The sequence below is a fragment of the Bombus terrestris genome, unplaced genomic scaffold (assembly GCF_910591885.1).
Source record: "Bombus terrestris unplaced genomic scaffold, iyBomTerr1.2, whole genome shotgun sequence".
Classification (NCBI taxonomy): Eukaryota; Metazoa; Arthropoda; class Insecta; order Hymenoptera; family Apidae; genus Bombus; species Bombus terrestris.
The window spans coordinates 1,888,839-1,909,930 of NW_025963553.1; positions in this window are offsets into that span (position 1 = coordinate 1,888,839).

The window sequence follows — 21,092 nt, forward strand, 5'->3', positions numbered from 1 at the left end:
TAGTCCAACCTCACATCCGATCCGACACGTTCGCAAATTCGAAATAAGTCGCCACCATATCGAATAATGAACGCAAGATGGATTGGTTTTAGGTTACGCTATAGTTTTCGAGCGAGCGCAGCGAACGAAAGACGCGTAAAGGTGTGTCACAATCCAACGGTTTGGCACACACGGACATTGAAACATTCGCACCAGCCCGAGGAGCCGGAAGTCTTTATCCTATTGCCTGCTGACAAATGTTTACAGTTTGTGAATAGTTTCACATAAATAGTACTATTTCCACATACTACAGTCCAATGTGATGTCCGAAGTGGCTGACAAAATTAGGTACTAACACGAAATATATGCAAGGCAATATAAGGTATATGTATACCTTGCAAATTGTGATCGTTGCTCGCTCGCTCCGCTCGCTCGTAAAAATTTAGTCCAACCACACATCCGATCCGACACGTTCGCAAATTCGAAATAAGTCGCCTTCATATCGAATGACTAACGCAAGAGGGATTGGTTTTAGGCTAGGCTATAGTTTTCGAGCGAGCGCAGCGAGCGAGAGACGCGTAAAGGTGTATCACAATCTAACGGTTTGGGACATACGGACATTGAAACATTCGCACCAGACCGAGGGGCCGGAAGTCTTTATCCTATTGCCTGCTGACAAATGTTTACAGTTTGTGAATAGTTTCACATAAATAGTACTATTTCCACATACTACAGTCCAATGTGATGTCCGAAGTGGCTGACAAAATTAGGTACTAACACGATATATATGCATATTGCAAGGTATATGTATACCTTGCAAATTGTGATCGTTGGTCGCTCGCTCCGCTCGCTCGTAAAAATTTAGTCCAACCTCACATCCGATCCGACACGTTCGCAAATTCGAAATAAGTCGCCTTCATATCGAATGACTAACGCAAGAGGGATTGGTTTTAGGTAAGGCTATAGTTTTCGAGCGAGCGCAGCGAGCGAGAGACGCGTAAAGGTGTATCACAATCTAACGGTTTGGCACATACGGACATTGAAACATTCGCACCAGCCAGAGGAGCCGGAAGTATTTATCCTATTGCCTGCTGACAAATGTTTACAGTTTGTGAATAGTTTCACATAAATAGTACTATTTCCACATACTACAGTCCAATGTGATGTCCGAAGTGGCTAACCAAATCAGGTACTAACACGATATATATGCATATTGCAAGGTATATGTATACCTTGCAAATTGTGATCGTTGCTCGCTCGCTCCGCTCGCTCGTAAAAATTTAGTCCAACCACACATCCGATCCGACACGTTCGCAAATTCGAAATAAGTCGCCACCATATCGAATAATGAACGCAAGATGGATTGGTTTTAGGTTACGCTATAGTTTTCGAGCGAGCGCAGCGAGCGAGAGACGCGTAAAGGTGTGTCACAATCCAACGGTTTGGCACATACTGACATTGAAACATTCGCAACAGCCCGAGGAGCCGGAAGTCTTTATCATACTGCCTACTGACAAATGTTTACAGTTTGTGAATAGTTTCTCATAAATAGTACTATTTCCACATACTACAGTCCAATGTGATGTCCGAAGTGGCTGACAAAATTAGGTACTAACACGAAATATATGCAAGGCAATATAAGGTATATGTATACCTTGCAAATTGTGATCGTTGCTCGCTCGCTCCGCTCGCTCGTAAAAATTTAGTCCAACCTCACATCCGATCCGACACGTTCGCAAATTCGAAATAAGTCGCCACCATATCGAATAATGAACGCAAGATGGATTGGTTTTAGGTTACGCTATGGTTTTCGAGCGAGCGCAGCGAACGAGAGACGCGTAAAGGTGTGTCACAATCCAACGGTTTGGCACATACGGACATTGAAACATTCGCACCAGCCCGAGGAGCCGGAAGTCTTTATCCTATTGCCTGCTGACAAATGTTTACAGTTTGTGAATAGTTTCACATAAATAGTACTATTTCCACATACTACAGTCCAATGTGATGTCCGAAGTGGCTAACAAAATTAGGTACTAACACGATATATATGCATATTGCAAGGTATATGTATACCTTGCAAATTGTGATCGTTGCTCGCTCGCTCCGCTCGCTCGTAAAAATTTACTCCAACCTCACATCCGATCCGACACGTTCGCAAATTCGAAATAAGTCGCCACCATATCGAATAATGAACGCAAGGTGGATTGGTTTTAGGTTACGCTATAGTTTTCGAGAGAGCGCAGCGAACGAGAGACGCGTAAAGGTGTGTCACAATCCAACGGTTTGGCACATACGGACATTGAAACATTCGCACCAGCCCGAGGAGCCGGAAGTCTTTATCCTATTGCCTGCTGACAAATGTTTACAGTTTGTGAATAGTTTCACATAAATAGTACTATTTCCACATACTACAGTCCAATGTGATGTCCGAAGTGGCTAACAAAATTAGGTACCAACACGATATATATGCATATTGCAAGGTATATGTATACCTTGCAAATTGTGATCGTTGCTCGCTCGCTCCGCTCGCTCGTAAAAATTTAGTCCAACCTCACATCCGATCCGACACGTTCGCAAATTCGAAATAAGTCGCCACCATATCGAATAATGAACGTAAGATGGATTGGCTTTAGGTTACGCTATAGTTTTCGAGCGAGCGCAGCGAACGAGAGACGCGTAAAGGTGTGTCACAATCCAACGGTTTGGCACATACGGACATTGAAACATTCGCACCAGCCCGAGGAGCCGGAAGTCTTTATCCTATTGCCTGCTGACAAATGTTTACAGTTTGTGAATAGTTTCACATAAATAGTACTATTTCCACATACTACAGTCCAATGTGATGTCCGAAGTGGCTGACAAAATTAGGTACTAACACGAAATATATGCAAGGCAATATAAGGTATATGTATACCTTGCAAATTGTGATCGTTGCTCGCTCGCTCCGCTCGCTCGTAAAAATTTAGTCCAACCTCACATCCGATCCGACACGTTCGCAAATTCGAAATAAGTCGCCACCATATCGAATAATGAACGCAAGGTGGATTGGTTTTAGGTTACGCTATAGTTTTCGAAAGAGCGCAGCGAACGAGAGACGCGTAAAGGTGTGTCACAATCCAACGGTTTGGCACATACGGACATTGAAACATTCGCACCAGCCCGAGGAGCCGGAAGTCTTTATCCTATTGCCTGCTGACAAATGTTTACAGTTTGTGAATAGTTTCACATAAATAGTACTATTTCCACATACTACAGTCCAATGTGATGTCCGAAGTGGCTAACAAAATTAGGTACCAACACGATATATATGCATATTGCAAGGTATATGTATACCTTGCAAATTGTGATCGTTGCTCGCTCGCTCCGCTCGCTCGTAAAAATTTAGTCCAACCACACATCCGATCCGACACGTTCGCAAATTCGAAATAAGTCGCCACCATATCGAATAATGAACGCAAGGTGGATTGGCTTTAGGTTACGCTATAGTTTTCGAGCGAGCGCAGCGAACGAGAGACGCGTAAAGGTGTGTCACAATCCAACGGTTTGGCACATACGGACATTGAAACATTCGCACCAGCCCGAGGAGCCGGAAGTCTTTATCCTATTGCCTACTGACAAATGTTTACAGTTTGTGAATAGTTTCACATAAATAGTACTATTTCCACATACTACAGTCCAATGTGATGTCCGAAGTGGCTGACAAAATTAGGTACTAACACGATATATATGCATATTGCAAGGTACATGTATACCTTGCAAATTGTGATCGTTGCTCGCTCGCTCCGCTCGCTCGTAAAAATTTAGTCCAACCTCACATCCGATCCGACACGTTCGCAAATTCGAAATAAGTCGCCACCATATCGAATAATGAACGCAAGATGGATTGGTTTTAGGTTACGCTATAGTTTTCGAGCGAGCGCAGCGAACGAAAGACGCGTAAAGGTGTGTCACAATCCAACGGTTTGGCACACACGGACATTGAAACATTCGCACCAGCCCGAGGAGCCGGAAGTCTTTATCCTATTGCCTGCTGACAAATGTTTACAGTTTGTGAATAGTTTCACATAAATAGTACTATTTCCACATACTACAGTCCAATGTGATGTCCGAAGTGGCTGACAAAATTAGGTACTAACACGAAATATATGCAAGGCAATATAAGGTATATGTATACCTTGCAAATTGTGATCGTTGCTCGCTCGCTCCGCTCGCTCGTAAAAATTTAGTCCAACCACACATCCGATCCGACACGTTCGCAAATTCGAAATAAGTCGCCTTCATATCGAATGACTAACGCAAGAGGGATTGGTTTTAGGCTAGGCTATAGTTTTCGAGCGAGCGCAGCGAGCGAGAGACGCGTAAAGGTGTATCACAATCTAACGGTTTGGGACATACGGACATTGAAACATTCGCACCAGACCGAGGGGCCGGAAGTCTTTATCCTATTGCCTGCTGACAAATGTTTACAGTTTGTGAATAGTTTCACATAAATAGTACTATTTCCACATACTACAGTGCAATGTGATGTCCGAAGTGGCTGACAAAATTAGGTACTAACACGATATATATGCATATTGCAAGGTATATGTATACCTTGCAAATTGTGATCGTTGGTCGCTCGCTCCGCTCGCTCGTAAAAATTTAGTCCAACCTCACATCCGATCCGACACGTTCGCAAATTCGAAATAAGTCGCCTTCATATCGAATGACTAACGCAAGAGGGATTGGTTTTAGGTTAGGCTATAGTTTTCGAGCGAGCGCAGCGAGCGAGAGACGCGTAAAGGTGTATCACAATCTAACGGTTTGGCACATACGGACATTGAAACATTCGCACCAGCCAGAGGAGCCGGAAGTATTTATCCTATTGCCTGCTGACAAATGTTTACAGTTTGTGAATAGTTTCACATAAATAGTACTATTTCCACATACTACAGTCCAATGTGATGTCCGAAGTGGCTAACCAAATCAGGTACTAACACGATATATATGCATATTGCAAGGTATATGTATACCTTGCAAATTGTGATCGTTGCTCGCTCGCTCCGCTCGCTCGTAAAAATTTAGTCCAACCTCACATCCGATCCGACACGTTCGCAAATTCGAAATAAGTCGCCTTCATATCGAATGACTAACGCAAGAGGGATTGGTTTGAGGCTAGGCTATAGTTTTCGAGCGAGCGCAGCGAGCGAGAGACGCGTAAAGGTGTATCACAATCTAACGGTTTGGGACATACGGACATTGAAACATTCGCACCAGACCGAGGAGCCGGAAGTCTTTATCCTATTGCCTGCTGACAAATGTTTACAGTTTGTGAATAGTTTCACATAAATAGTACTATTTCCACATACTACAGTGCAATGTGATGTCCGAAGTGGCTGACAAAATTAGGTACTAACACGATATATATGCATATTGCAAGGTATATGTATACCTTGCAAATTGTGATCGTTGGTCGCTCGCTCCGCTCGCTCGTAAAAATTTAGTCCAACCTCACATCCGATCCGACACGTTCGCAAATTCGAAATAAGTCGCCTTCATATCGAATGACTAACGCAAGAGGGATTGGTTTTAGGTTAGGCTATAGTTTTCGAGCGAGCGCAGCGAGCGAGAGACGCGTAAAGGTGTATCACAATCTAACGGTTTGGCACATACGGACATTGAAACATTCGCACCAGCCAGAGGAGCCGGAAGTATTTATCCTATTGCCTGCTGACAAATGTTTACAGTTTGTGAATAGTTTCACATAAATAGTACTATTTCCACATACTACAGTCCAATGTGATGTCCGAAGTGGCTAACCAAATTAGGTACTAACACGATATATATGCATATTGCAAGGTATATGTATACCTTGCAAATTGTGATCGTTGCTCGCTCGCTCCGCTCGCTCGTAAAAATTTACTCCAACCTCACATCCGATCCGACACGTTCGCAAATTCGAAATAAGTCGCCACCATATCGAATAATGAACGCAAGGTGGATTGGCTTTAGGTTACGCTATAGTTTTCGAGAGAGCGCAGCGAACGAGAGACGCGTAAAGGTGTGTCACAATCCAACGGTTTGGCACATACGGACATTGAAACATTCGCACCAGCCCGAGGAGCCGGAAGTCTTTATCCTATTGCCTACTGACAAATGTTTACAGTTTGTGAATAGTTTCACATAAATAGTACTATTTCCACATACTACAGTCCAATGTGATGTCCGAAGTGGCTGACAAAATTAGGTACTAACACGATATATATGCATATTGCAAGGTACATGTATACCTTGCAAATTGTGATCGTTGCTCGCTCGCTCCGCTCGCTCGTAAAAATTTAGTCCAACCTCACATCCGATCCGACACGTTCGCAAATTCGAAATAAGTCGCCACCATATCGAATAATGAACGCAAGATGGATTGGTTTTAGGTTACGCTATAGTTTTCGAGCGAGCGCAGCGAACGAAAGACGCGTAAAGGTGTGTCACAATCCAACGGTTTGGCACACACGGACATTGAAACATTCGCACCAGCCCGAGGAGCCGGAAGTCTTTATCCTATTGCCTGCTGACAAATGTTTACAGTTTGTGAATAGTTTCACATAAATAGTACTATTTCCACATACTACAGTCCAATGTGATGTCCGAAGTGGCTGACAAAATTAGGTACTAACACGAAATATATGCAAGGCAATATAAGGTATATGTATACCTTGCAAATTGTGATCGTTGCTCGCTCGCTCCGCTCGCTCGTAAAAATTTAGTCCAACCACACATCCGATCCGACACGTTCGCAAATTCGAAATAAGTCGCCTTCATATCGAATGACTAACGCAAGAGGGATTGGTTTTAGGCTAGGCTATAGTTTTCGAGCGAGCGCAGCGAGCGAGAGACGCGTAAAGGTGTATCACATTCTAACGGTTTGGGACATACGGACATTGAAACATTCGCACCAGACCGAGGGGCCGGAAGTCTTTATCCTATTGCCTGCTGACAAATGTTTACAGTTTGTGAATAGTTTCACATAAATAGTACTATTTCCACATACTACAGTGCAATGTGATGTCCGAAGTGGCTGACAAAATTAGGTACTAACACGATATATATGCATATTGCAAGGTATATGTATACCTTGCAAATTGTGATCGTTGGTCGCTCGCTCCGCTCGCTCGTAAAAATTTAGTCCAACCTCACATCCGATCCGACACGTTCGCAAATTCGAAATAAGTCGCCTTCATATCGAATGACTAACGCAAGAGGGATTGGTTTTAGGTTAGGCTATAGTTTTCGAGCGAGCGCAGCGAGCGAGAGACGCGTAAAGGTGTATCACAATCTAACGGTTTGGCACATACGGACATTGAAACATTCGCACCAGCCAGAGGAGCCGGAAGTATTTATCCTATTGCCTGCTGACAAATGTTTACAGTTTGTGAATAGTTTCACATAAATAGTACTATTTCCACATACTACAGTCCAATGTGATGTCCGAAGTGGCTAACCAAATCAGGTACTAACACGATATATATGCATATTGCAAGGTATATGTATACCTTGCAAATTGTGATCGTTGCTCGCTCGCTCCGCTCGCTCGTAAAAATTTAGTCCAACCTCACATCCGATCCGACACGTTCGCAAATTCGAAATAAGTCGCCTTCATATCGAATGACTAACGCAAGAGGGATTGGTTTGAGGCTAGGCTATAGTTTTCGAGCGAGCGCAGCGAGCGAGAGACGCGTAAAGGTGTATCACAATCTAACGGTTTGGGACATACGGACATTGAAACATTCGCACCAGACCGAGGAGCCGGAAGTCTTTATCCTATTGCCTGCTGACAAATGTTTACAGTTTGTGAATAGTTTCACATAAATAGTACTATTTCCACATACTACAGTGCAATGTGATGTCCGAAGTGGCTGACAAAATTAGGTACTAACACGATATATATGCATATTGCAAGGTATATGTATACCTTGCAAATTGTGATCGTTGGTCGCTCGCTCCGCTCGCTCGTAAAAATTTAGTCCAACCTCACATCCGATCCGACACGTTCGCAAATTCGAAATAAGTCGCCTTCATATCGAATGACTAACGCAAGAGGGATTGGTTTTAGGTTAGGCTATAGTTTTCGAGCGAGCGCAGCGAGCGAGAGACGCGTAAAGGTGTATCACAATCTAACGGTTTGGCACATACGGACATTGAAACATTCGCACCAGCCAGAGGAGCCGGAAGTATTTATCCTATTGCCTGCTGACAAATGTTTACAGTTTGTGAATAGTTTCACATAAATAGTACTATTTCCACATACTACAGTCCAATGTGATGTCCGAAGTGGCTAACCAAATTAGGTACTAACACGATATATATGCATATTGCAAGGTATATGTATACCTTGCAAATTGTGATCGTTGCTCGCTCGCTCCGCTCGCTCGTAAAAATTTAGTCCAACCACACATCCGATCCGACACGTTCGCAAATTCGAAATAAGTCGCCACCATATCGAATAATGAACGCAAGATGGATTGGTTTTAGGTTACGCTATAGTTTTCGAGCGAGCGCAGCGAGCGAGAGACGCGTAAAGGTGTGTCACAATCCAACGGTTTGGCACATACTGACATTGAAACATTCGCAACAGCCCGAGGAGCCGGAAGTCTTTATCATACTGCCTACTGACAAATGTTTACAGTTTGTGAATAGTTTCTCATAAATAGTACTATTTCCACATACTACAGTCCAATGTGATGTCCGAAGTGGCTGACAAAATTAGGTACTAACACGAAATATATGCAAGGCAATATAAGGTATATGTATACCTTGCAAATTGTGATCGTTGCTCGCTCGCTCCGCTCGCTCGTAAAAATTTAGTCCAACCTCACATCCGATCCGACACGTTCGCAAATTCGAAATAAGTCGCCACCATATCGAATAATGAACGTAAGATGGATTGGCTTTAGGTTACGCTATAGTTTTCGAGCGAGCGCAGCGAACGAGAGACGCGTAAAGGTGTGTCACAATCCAACGGTTTGGCACATACGGACATTGAAACATTCGCACCAGCCCGAGGAGCCGGAAGTCTTTATCCTATTGCCTGCTGACAAATGTTTACAGTTTGTGAATAGTTTCACATAAATAGTACTATTTCCACATACTACAGTCCAATGTGATGTCCGAAGTGGCTGACAAAATTAGGTACTAACACGAAATATATGCAAGGCAGTATAAGGTATATGTATACCTTGCAAATTGTGATCGTTGCTCGCTCGCTCCGCTCGCTCGTAAAAATTTAGTCCAACCTCACATCCGATCCGACACGTTCGCAAATTCGAAATAAGTCGCCACCATATCGAATAATGGACGCAAGGTGGATTGGTTTTAGGTTACGCTATAGTTTTCGAGAGAGCGCAGCGAACGAGAGACGCGTAAAGGTGTGTCACAATCCAACGGTTTGGCACATACGGACATTGAAACATTCGCACCAGCCCGAGGAGCCGGAAGTCTTTATCCTATTGCCTGCTGACAAATGTTTACAGTTTGTTAATAGTTTCACATAAATAGTACTATTTCCACATACTACAGTCCAATGTGATGTCCGAAGTGGCTAACAAAATTAGGTACCAACACGATATATATGCATATTGCAAGGTATATGTATACCTTGCAAATTGTGATCGTTGCTCGCTCGCTCCGCTCGCTCGTAAAAATTTAGTCCAACCACACATCCGATCCGACACGTTCGCAAATTCGAAATAAGTCGCCTTCATATCGAATGACTAACGCAAGAGGGATTGGTTTTAGGTTAGGCTATAGTTTTCGAGAGAGCGCAGCGAACGAGAGACGCGTAAAGGTGTATCACAATCTAACGGTTTGGGACATACGGACATTGAAACATTCGCACCAGACCGAGGGGCCGGAAGTCTTTATCCTATTGCCTGCTGACAAATGTTTACAGTTTGTGAATAGTTTCACATAAATAGTACTATTTCCACATACTACAGTCCAATGTGATGTCCGAAGTGGCTGACAAAATTAGGTACTAACACGAAATATATGCAAGGCAATATAAGGTATATGTATACCTTGCAAATTGTGATCGTTGCTCGCTCGCTCCGCTCGCTCGTAAAAATTTAGTCCAACCTCACATCCGATCCGACACGTTCGCAAATTCGAAATAAGTCGCCACCATATCGAATAATGAACGCAAGGTGGATTGGTTTTAGGTTACGCTATGGTTTTCGAGCGAGCGCAGCGAACGAGAGACGCGTAAAGGTGTGTCACAATCCAACGGTTTGGCACATACGGACATTGAAACATTCGCACCAGCCCGAGGAGCCGGAAGTCTTTATCCTATTGCCTGCTGACAAATGTTTACAGTTTGTGAATAGTTTCACATAAATAGTACTATTTCCACATACTACAGTCCAATGTGATGTCCGAAGTGGCTAACAAAATTAGGTACTAACACGATATATATGCATATTGCAAGGTATATGTATACCTTGCAAATTGTGATCGTTGCTCGCTCGCTCCGCTCGCTCGTAAAAATTTACTCCAACCTCACATCCGATCCGACACGTTCGCAAATTCGAAATAAGTCGCCACCATATCGAATAATGAACGCATGGTGGATTGGTTTTAGGTTACGCTATAGTTTTCGAGAGAGCGCAGCGAACGAGAGACGCGTAAAGGTGTGTCACAATCCAACGGTTTGGCACATACGGACATTGAAACATTCGCACCAGCCCGAGGAGCCGGAAGTCTTTATCCTATTGCCTGCTGACAAATGTTTACAGTTTGTGAATAGTTTCACATAAATAGTACTATTTCCACATACTACAGTCCAATGTGATGTCCGAAGTGGCTAACAAAATTAGGTACCAACACGATATATATGCATATTGCAAGGTATATGTATACCTTGCAAATTGTGATCGTTGCTCGCTCGCTCCGCTCGCTCGTAAAAATTTAGTCCAACCTCACATCCGATCCGACACGTTCGCAAATTCGAAATAAGTCGCCACCATATCGAATAATGAACGCAAGATGGATTGGCTTTAGGTTACGCTATAGTTTTCGAGCGAGCGCAGCGAACGAGAGACGCGTAAAGGTGTGTCACAATCCAACGGTTTGGCACATACGGACATTGAAACATTCGCACCAGCCCGAGGAGCCGGAAGTCTTTATCCTATTGCCTGCTGACAAATGTTTACAGTTTGTGAATAGTTTCACATAAATAGTACTATTTCCACATACTACAGTCCAATGTGATGTCCGAAGTGGCTGACAAAATTAGGTACTAACACGAAATATATGCAAGGCAATATAAGGTATATGTATACCTTGCAAATTGTGATCGTTGCTCGCTCGCTCCGCTCGCTCGTAAAAATTTAGTCCAACCTCACATCCGATCCGACACGTTCGCAAATTCGAAATAAGTCGCCACCATATCGAATAATGAACGCAAGGTGGATTGGTTTTAGGTTACGCTATAGTTTTCGAGAGAGCGCAGCGAACGAGAGACGCGTAAAGGTGTGTCACAATCCAACGGTTTGGCACATACGGACATTGAAACATTCGCACCAGCCCGAGGAGCCGGAAGTCTTTATCCTATTGCCTGCTGACAAATGTTTACAGTTTGTGAATAGTTTCACATAAATAGTACTATTTCCACATACTACAGTCCAATGTGATGTCCGAAGTGGCTAACAAAATTAGGTACCAACACGATATATATGCATATTGCAAGGTATATGTATACCTTGCAAATTGTGATCGTTGCTCGCTCGCTCCGCTCGCTCGTAAAAATTTAGTCCAACCACACATCCGATCCGACACGTTCGCAAATTCGAAATAAGTCGCCACCATATCGAATAATGAACGCAAGATGGATTGGTTTTAGGTTACGCTATAGTTTTCGAGCGAGCGCAGCGAGCGAGAGACGCGTAAAGGTGTGTCACAATCCAACGGTTTGGCACATACTGACATTGAAACATTCGCAACAGCCCGAGGAGCCGGAAGTCTTTATCATACTGCCTACTGACAAATGTTTACAGTTTGTGAATAGTTTCTCATAAATAGTACTATTTCCACATACTACAGTCCAATGTGATGTCCGAAGTGGCTGACAAAATTAGGTACTAACACGAAATATATGCAAGGCAATATAAGGTATATGTATACCTTGCAAATTGTGATCGTTGCTCGCTCGCTCCGCTCGCTCGTAAAAATTTAGTCCAACCTCACATCCGATCCGACACGTTCGCAAATTCGAAATAAGCCGCCACCATATCGAATAATGAACGCAAGATGGATAGGTTTTAGGTTACGCTATAGTTTTCGAGCGAGCGCAGCGAACGAGAGACGCGTAAAGGTGTGTCACAATCCAACGGTTTGGCACATACGGACATTGAAACATTCGCACCAGCCCGAGGAGACGGAAGTCTTTATCCTATTGCCTGCTGACAAATGTTTACAGTTTGTGAATAGTTTCTCATAAATAGTACTATTTCCACATACTACAGTCCAATGTGATGTCCGAAGTGGCTGACAAAATTAGGTACTAACACGAAATATATGCAAGGCAATATAAGGTATATGTATACCTTGCAAATTGTGATCGTTGCTCGCTCGCTCCGCTCGCTCGTAAAAATTTAGTCCAACCTCACATACGATACGACACGTTCGCAAATTCGAAATAAGTTGCCTTCATATCGAATGACTAACGCAAGATGGATTGGGTTTAGGTTAGGCTACAGCTTTCGAGCGAGCGCAGCGAGCGAGAGACGCGTAAAGGTGTGTCACAATCCAACGGTTTGGCACATACTGACATTGAAACATTCGCACCAGCCCGAGGAGCCGGATGTCTTTATCATATTGCCTGCTGACAAATGTTTACAGTTTGTGAATAGTTTCACATAAATAGTACTATTTCCACATACTACAGGGCAATGTGATGTCCGAAGTGGCTGACGAAATTAGGTACTAACACGATATTTATGCATATTGCAAGGTATATGTATACCTTGCAAATTGTGATCGTTGCTCGCTCGCTCCGCTCCCTCGTAAAAATTTAGTCCAACCTCACATCCGATCCGACACGTTCGCAAATTCGAAATAAGTCGCCACCATATCGAATAATGAACGCAAGGTGGATTGGTTTTAGGTTACGCTATAGTTTTCGAGAGAGCGCAGCGAACGAAAGACGCGTAAAGGTGTGTCACAATCCAACGGTTTGGCACATACGGACATTGAAACATTCGCACCAGCCCGAGGAGCCGGAAGTCTTTATCCTATTGCCTGCTGACAAATGTTTACAGTTTGTGAATAGTTTCACATAAATAGTACTATTTCCACATACTACAGTCCAATGTGATGTCCGAAGTGGCTGACAAAATTAGGTACTAACACGAAATATATGCAAGGCAATATAAGGTATATGTATACCTTGCAAATTGTGATCGTTGCTCGCTCGCTCCGCTCGCTCGTAAAAATTTAGTCCAACCTCACATCCGATCCGACACGTTCGCAAATTCGAAATAAGTCGCCTTCATATCGAATGACTAACGCAAGAGGGATTGGTTTTAGGTTAGGCTATAGTTTTCGAGCGAGCGCAGCGAGCGAGAGACGCGTAAAGGTGTATCACAATCTAACGGTTTGGCACATACGGACATTGAAACATTCGCACCAGACCGAGGAGCCGGAAGTCTTTATCCTATTGCCTGCTGACAAATGTTTACAGTTTGTGAATAGTTTCACATAAATAGTACTATTTCCACATACTACAGTGCAATGTGATGTCCGAAGTGGCTGACAAAATTAGGTACTAACACGATATATATGCATATTGCAAGGTATACATATACCTTGCAAATTGTGATCGTTGCTCGCTCGCTCCGCTCGCTCGTAAAAATTTAGTCCAACCTCACATCCGATCCGACACGTTCGCAAATTCGAAATAAGTCGCCTTCATATCGACTGACTAACGCAAGAGGGATTGGTTTTAGGTTAGGCTATAGTTTTCGAGCGAGCGCAGCGAGCGAGAGACGCGTAAAGGTGTATCACAATCTAACGGTTTGGCACATACGGACATTGAAACATTCGCACCAGCCAGAGGAGCCGGAAGTATTTATCCTATTGCCTGCTGACAAATGTTTACAGTTTGTGAATAGTTTCACATAAATAGTACTATTTCCACATACTACAGTCCAATGTGATGTCCGAAGTGGCTAACCAAATCAGGTACTAACACGATATATATGCATATTGCAAGGTATATGTATACCTTGCAAATTGTGATCGTTGCTCGCTCGCTCCGCTCGCTCGTAAAAATTTAGTCCAACCACACATCCGATCCGACACGTTCGCAAATTCGAAATAAGGCGCCACCATATCGAATAATGAACGCAAGATGGATTGGTTTTAGGTTACGCTATAGTTTTCGAGCGAGCGCAGCGAGCGAGAGACGCGTAAAGGTGTGTCACAATCCAACGGTTTGGCACATACTGACATTGAAACATTCGCAACAGCCCGAGGAGCCGGAAGTCTTTATCATACTGCCTACTGACAAATGTTTACAGTTTGTGAATAGTTTCTCATAAATAGTACTATTTCCACATACTACAGTCCAATGTGATGTCCGAAGTGGCTGACAAAATTAGGTACTAACACGAAATATATGCAAGGCAATATAAGGTATATGTATACCTTGCAAATTGTGATCGTTGCTCGCTCGCTCCGCTCGCTCGTAAAAATTTAGTCCAACCTAACATCCGATCCGACACGTTCGCAAATTCGAAATAAGTCGCCACCATATCGAATAATGAACGCAAGATGGATTGGTTTTAGGTTACGCTATGGTTTTCGAGCGAGCGCAGCGAACGAGAGACGCGTAAAGGTGTGTCACAATCCAACGGTTTGGCACATACGGACATTGAAACATTCGCACCAGCCCGAGGAGCCGGAAGTCTTTATCCTATTGCCTGCTGACAAATGTTTACAGTTTGTGAATAGTTTCACATAAATAGTACTATTTCCACATACTACAGTCCAATGTGATGTCCGAAGTGGCTAACAAAATTAGGTACCAACACGATATATATGCATATTGCAAGGTATATGTATACCTTGCAAATTGTGATCGTTGCTCGCTCGCTCCGCTCGCTCGTAAAAATTTAGTCCAACCTCACATCCGATCCGACACGTTCGCAAATTCGAAATAAGTCGCCACCATATCGAATAATGAACGCAAGATGGATTGGCTTTAGGTTACGCTATAGTTTTCGAGCGAGCGCAGCGAACGAGAGACGCGTAAAGGTGTGTCACAATCCAACGGTTTGGCACATACGGACATTGAAACATTCGCACCAGCCCGAGGAGCCGGAAGTCTTTATACTATTGCCTACTGACAAATGTTTACAGTTTGTGAATAGTTTCACATAAATAGTACTATTTCCACATACTACAGTCCAATGTGATGTCCGAAGTGGCTGACAAAATTAGGTACTAACACGAAATATATGCAAGGCAATATAAGGTATATGTATACCTTGCAAATTGTGATCGTTGCTCGCTCGCTCCGCTCGCTCGTAAAAATTTAGTCCAACCTCACATCCGATCCGACACGTTCGCAAATTCGAAATAAGTCGCCTTCATATCGAATGACTAACGCAAGAGGGATTGGTTTTAGGCTAGGCTATAGTTTTCGAGCGAGCGCAGCGAGCGAGAGACGCGTAAAGGTGTATCACAATCTAACGGTTTGGGACATACGGACATTGAAACATTCGCACCAGCCCGAGGAGCCGGAAGTCTTTATCCTATTGCCTGCTGACAAATGTTTACAGTTTGTGAATAGTTTCACATAAATAGTACTATTTCCACATACTACAGGGCAATGTGATGTCCGAAGTGGCTGACGAAATTAGGTACTAACACGATATATATGCATATTGCAAGGTATATGTATACCTTGCAAATTGTGATCGTTGCTCGCTCGCTCCGCTCGCTCGTAAAAATTTAGTCCAACCTCACATCCGATCCGACACGTTCGCAAATTCGAAATAAGTCGCCACCATATCGAATAATGAACGCAAGGTGGATTGGCTTTAGGTTACGCTATAGTTTTCGAGCGAGCGCAGCGAACGAGAGACGCGTAAAGGTGTGTCACAATCCAACGGTTTGGCACATACGGACATTGAAACATTCGCACCAGCCCGAGGAGCCGGAAGTCTTTATCCTATTGCCTACTGACAAATGTTTACAGTTTGTGAATAGTTTCACATAAATAGTACTATTTCCACATACTACAGTCCAATGTGATGTCCGAAGTGGCTGACAAAATTAGGTACTAACACGAAATATATGCAAGGCAATATAAGGTATATGTATACCTTGCAAATTGTGATCGTTGCTCGCTCGCTCCGCTCGCTCGTAAAAATTTAGTCCAACCTCACATCCGATCCGACACGTTCGCAAATTCGAAATAAGTCGCCTTCATATCGAATGACTAACGCAAGAGGGATTGGTTTTAGGCTAGGCTATAGTTTTCGAGCGAGCGCAGCGAGCGAGAGACGCGTAAAGGTGTATCACAATCTAACGGTTTGGGACATACGGACATTGAAACATTCGCACCAGACCGCGGAGCCGGAAGTCTTTATCCTATTGCCTGCTGACAAATGTTTACAGTTTGTGAATAGTTTCACATAAATAGTACTATTTCCACATACTACAGTGCAATGTGATGTCCGAAGTGGCTGACAAAATTAGGTACTAACACGATATATATGCATATTGCAAGGTATATGTATACCTTGCAAATTGTGATCGTTGGTCGCTCGCTCCGCTCGCTCGTAAAAATTTAGTCCAACCTCACATCCGATCCGACACGTTCGCAAATTCGAAAGAAGTCGCCTTCATATCGAATGACTAACGCAAGAGGGATTGGTTTTAGGTTAGGCTATAGTTTTCGAGCGAGCGCAGCGAGCGAGAGACGCGTAAAGGTGTATCACAATCTAACGGTTTGGCACATACGGACATTGAAACATTCGCACCAGCCAGAGGAGCCGGAAGTATTTATCCTATTGCCTGCTGACAAATGTTTACAGTTTGTGAATAGTTTCACATAAATAGTACTATTTCCACATACTACAGTCCAATGTGATGTCCGAAGTGGCTAACCAAATCAGGTACTAACACGATATATATGCATATTGCAAGGTATATGTATACCTTGCAAATTGTGATCGTTGCTCGCTCGCTCCGCTCGCTCGTAAAAATTTAGTCCAACCACACATCCGATCCGACACGTTCGCAAATTCGAAATAAGTCGCCACCATATCGAATAATGAACGCAAGATGGATTGGTTTTAGGTTACGCTATAGTTTTCGAGCGAGCGCAGCGAGCGAGAGACGCGTAAAGGTGTGTCACAATCCAACGGTTTGGCACATACTGACATTGAAACATTCGCAACAGCCCGAGGAGCCGGAAGTCTTTATCATACTGCCTACTGACAAATGTTTACAGTTTGTGAATAGTTTCTCATAAATAGTACTATTTCCACATACTACAGTCCAATGTGATGTCCGAAGTGGCTGACAAAATTAGGTACTAACACGAAATATATGCAAGGCAATATAAGGTATATGTATACCTTGCAAATTGTGATCGTTGCTCGCTCGCTCCGCTCGCTCGTAAAAATTTAGTCCAACCTCACATCCGATCCGACACGTTCGCAAATTCGAAATAAGTCGCCACCATATCGAATAATGAACGCAAGATGGATTGGTTTTAGGTTACGCTATGGTTTTCGAGCGAGCGCAGCGAACGAGAGACGCGTAAAGGTGTGTCACAATCCAACGGTTTGGCACATACGGACATTGAAACATTCGCACCAGCCCGAGGAGCCGGAAGTCTTTATCCTATTGCCTGCTGACAAATGTTTACAGTTTGTGAATAGTTTCACATAAATAGTACTATTTCCACATACTACAGTCCAATGTGATGTCCGAAGTGGCTAACAAAATTAGGTACCAACACGATATATATGCATATTGCAAGGTATATGTATACCTTGCAAATTGTGATCGTTGCTCGCTCGCTCCGCTCGCTCGTAAAAATTTAGTCCAACCTCACATCCGATCCGACACGTTCGCAAATTCGAAATAAGTTGCCACCATATCGAATAATGAACGCAAGATGGATTGGTTTTAGGTTACGCTATAGTTTTCGAGCGAGCGCAGCGAGCGAGAGACGCGTAAAGGTGTGTCACAATCCAACGGTTTGGCACATACTGACATTGAAACATTCGCAACAGCCCGAGGAGCCGGAAGTCTTTATCATACTGCCTACTGACAAATGTTTACAGTTTGTGAATAGTTTCTCATAAATAGTACTATTTCCACATACTACAGTCCAATGTGATGTCCGAAGTGGCTGACAAAATTAGGTACTAACACGAAATATATGCAAGGCAATATAAGGTATATGTATACCTTGCAAATTGTGATCGTTGCTCGCTCGCTCCGCTCGCTCGTAAAAATTTAGTCCAACCTCACATCCGATCCGACACGTTCGCAAATTCGAAATAAGTCGCCACCATATCGAATAATGAACGCAAGATGGATTGGTTTTAGGTTACGCTATGGTTTTCGAGCGAGCGCAGCGAACGAGAGACGCGTAAAGGTGTGTCACAATCCAACGGTTTGGCACATACGGACATTGAAACATTCGCACCAGCCCGAGGAGCCGGAAGTCTTTATCCTATTGCCTGCTGACAAATGTTTACAGTTTGTGAATAGTTTCACATAAATAGTACTATTTCCACATACTACAGTCCAATGTGATGTCCGAAGTGGCTAACAAAATTAGGTACCAACACGATATATATGCATATTGCAAGGTATATGTATACCTTGCAAATTGTGATCGTTGCTCGCTCGCTCCGCTCGCTCGTAAAAATTTAGTCCAACCTCACATCCGATCCGACACGTTCGCAAATTCGAAATAAGTCGCCACCATATCGAATAATGAACGCAAGATGGATTGGCTTTAGGTTACGCTATAGTTTTCGAGCGAGCGCAGCGAACGAGAGACGCGTAAAGGTGTGTCACAATCCAACGGTTTGGCACATACGGACATTGAAACATTCGCACCAGCCCGAGGAGCCGGAAGTCTTTATCCTATTGCCTACTGACAAATGTTTACAGTTTGTGAATAGTTTCACATAAATAGTACTATTTCCACATACTACAGTCCAATGTGATGTCCGAAGTGGCTGACAAAATTAGGTACTAACACGAAATATATGCAAGGCAATATAAGGTATATGTATACCTTGCAAATTGTGATCGTTGCTCGCTCGCTCCGCTCGCTCGTAAAAATTTAGTCCAACTTCACATCCGATCCGACACGTTCGCAAATTCGAAATAAGTCGCCTTCATATCGAATGACTAACGCAAGAGGGATTGGTTTTAGGCTAGGCTATAGTTTTCGAGCGAGCGCAGCGAACGAGAGACGCGTAAAGGTGTATCACAATCTAACGGTTTGGGACATACGGACATTGAAACATTCGCACCAGCCCGAGGAGCCGGATGTCTTTATCATATTGCCTGCTGACAAATGTTTACAGTTTGTGAATAGTTTCACATAAATAGTACTATTTCCACATACTACAGGTCAATGTGATGTCCGAAGTGGCTGACGAAATTAGGTACTAACACGATATATATGCATATTGCAAGGTATATGTATACCTTGCAAATTGTGATCGTTGCTCGCTCGCTCCGCTCGCTCGTAAAAATTTAGTCCAACCATACATCCGATCCGACACGTTCGCAAATTCGAAATAAGTCGCCACCATATCGAATAATGAACGCAAGGTGGATTGGCTTTAGGTTACGCTATAGTTTTCGAGCGAGCGCAGCGAACTAGAGACGCGTAAAGGTGTGTCACAATCCAACGGTTTGGCACATACGGACATTGAAACATTTGCACCAGCCCGAGGAGCCGGAAGTCTTTATCCTATTGCCTACTGACAAATGTTAACAGTTTGTGAATAGTTTCACATAAATAGTACTATTTCCACATACTACAGTCCAATGTGATGTCCGAAGTGGCTGACAAAATTAGGTACTAACACGAAATATATGCAAGGCAATATAAGGTATATGTATACCTTGCAAATTGTGATCGTTGCTCGCTCGCTCCGCTCGCTCGTAAAAATTTAGTCCAACCTCACATCCGATCCGACACGTTCGCAAATTCGAAATAAGTCGCCTTCATATCGAATGACTAACGCAAGAGGGATTGGTTTTAGGCTAGGCTATAGTTTTCGAGCGAGCGCAGCGAGCGAGAGACGCGTAAAGGTGTATCACAATCTAACGGTTTGGGACATACGGACATTGAAACATTCGCACCAGCCCGAGGAGCCGGAAGTCTTTATCCTATTGCCTGCTGACAAATGTTTACAGTTTGTGAATAGTTTCACATAAATAGTACTATTTCCACATACTACAGTCCAATGTGATGTCCGAAGTGGCTAACAAAATTAGGTACCAACACGATATATATGCATATTGCAAGGTATATGTATACCTTGCAAATTGTGATCGTTGCTCGCTCGCTCCGCTCGCTCGTAAAAATTTAGTCCAACCTCACATCCGATCCGACACGTTCGCAAATTCGAAATAAGTCGCCACCATATCGAATAATGAACGCAAGATGGATTGGCTTTAGGTTACGCTATAGTTTTCGAGCGAGCGCAGCGAACGAGAGACGCGTAAAGGTGTGTCACAATCCAACGGTTTGGCACATACGGACATTGAAACATTCGCACCAGCCCGAGGAGCCGGAAGTCTTTATCCTATTGCATACTGACAAATGTTTACAGTTTGTGAGTAGTTTCACATAAATAGTACTATTTCCACATACTACAGTCCAATGTGATGTCCGAAGTGGCTGACAAAATTAGGTACTAACACGAAATATATGCAAGGCAATATAAGGTATATGTATACCTTGCAAATTGTGATCGTTGCTCGCTCGCTCCGCTCGCTCGTAAAAATTTAGTCCAACCTCACATCCGATCCGACACGTTCGCAAATTCGAAATAAGTCGCCTTCATATCGAATGACTAACGCAAGAGGGA